Raw genomic sequence first — 1,583 nt, 5'->3', positions numbered from 1 at the left:
GAACCGATTAGAGAGACGGCAGTACCGAGGTGCTTATCACTGCGTTATTTAAGTGATTCGTAAAGAGGGCATGTTGGCTTTGCGAAAAGGTCTACCACTGTAATTCGAGACTTACTAGGTGTTGTCTTTGCGAAGCATTTTCTTGTTAAGTGTAACGGTATCGTTACTTGAAATTAACAATTAAAGGTTTTAAATTAATATATAATCTAAAAGGTAGATAAAATTTGGAGAATATTACTTAATATGGTAATATTCTAAAAGCGTATCCATTGGTAGTTACAGGCCATTATATCTACTTTCTCCGCAGTCCAGTCAACGCTGGCGCGCGCATAGAGAAAGACAGATAAGACTTTTAGTACATGCTTTATATTACTTTCTAATCAAGTTAATATTAAGTAGATAGACAAGAAGAACTGAATTATAATAATACAGTTTTTAATTATCCCTCTTTAAAGCAAGTGTTTTAAAGAGAGTCTTCCCCCCTGCACGTACTAGTTACGTAGAGTGAGGCGAGGCACCAAATGTAACGGGCTAAAGTTGCCCTAATGTTACACAGTTTCGTTAAGTACACTTGGTGTACTTAAGGGGATGGTCAATTACTAAATAATAGTAATTAGGTCCAACATTCGGGTGTGGTGCACATTTGTGACCAACCCTTGTGGATGTGATGCGCATGGGTGCCTCCACATTAGGAGGGATGACGCCCAGCGTCATCCGTTACGCGAGGTATCTATAAAGATACGCTCGCAATACATATTAAATGATATCTATAGAGATAACATTTTAATTGGTAAAAAAATGTATTTGTATTTAATTCTATTAGATATAAATCAGTCTGAATACTACTTCCTTCTTGGTAAGTGCGCACCAGGAGACGGATTACCGCTCCCGTGACGACACTTTATCAGAGTTCTTAGTGTGTTGGGTGAGTCGCTTGCGCGCCCACCACAAGTACCTCACTGCACGCAAGAGAAGCAGGTTTAACCGCTTCCTCGCTGTGCTAGGGTGTGTGCTTAAGTAGAGCGTGGCCGCATTACGACGTGCCCGCCTACACTTGGTAGCACTAGAAATCCTTCCCACGACCCGCGTCTCTGCGTGTGTACGTGAGGATGAGCCTCAATATATATTAGGCTCATTTTCCCCACCTCTCCGAACATCATCGCGAGGTGGCAGGGCTAATGGCGCAGGGACTTGGTGAACAAGCCCTGGTCAGGCTCCTGGGTAGCCCTCCTGAGCAACATGTTGCTCAATTGGAGCAGTTTGAGGCATTCGTGCTCGGACAGCGGAGGGCCGCGTCCGAGACAGAGCCATGCTGCGGCGGAGTCCGTCACTCAGACTCAGGATGAGCTGAGGCATGAGCAGGCTCGGAGCGAGACTATTAAAAGGACTGTTGAGATGCTCTCTGCCCGACCGCATCAGCCGAGGCCCATCCGGATGGACCCGCCCAAGTTCGATGGAACTGTGGCGCACACGATTGTCAACTGGCTTTTTTAGCCGTGGAGCAATGCGGTGTCGCCCAGCTCATCGAGGACGACAGCCGGATGGTGTCGTACGCTATGTCGCATCTGCGCGGTAAGGCCTCA

The sequence above is a fragment of the Bremia lactucae genome, linkage group LG18, assembly GCF_004359215.1.
Source record: "Bremia lactucae strain SF5 linkage group LG18, whole genome shotgun sequence".
In the NCBI taxonomy this organism is placed as follows: Eukaryota; Oomycota; class Peronosporomycetes; order Peronosporales; family Peronosporaceae; genus Bremia; species Bremia lactucae.
Note: the sequence above shows the minus strand (reverse complement) of the source record.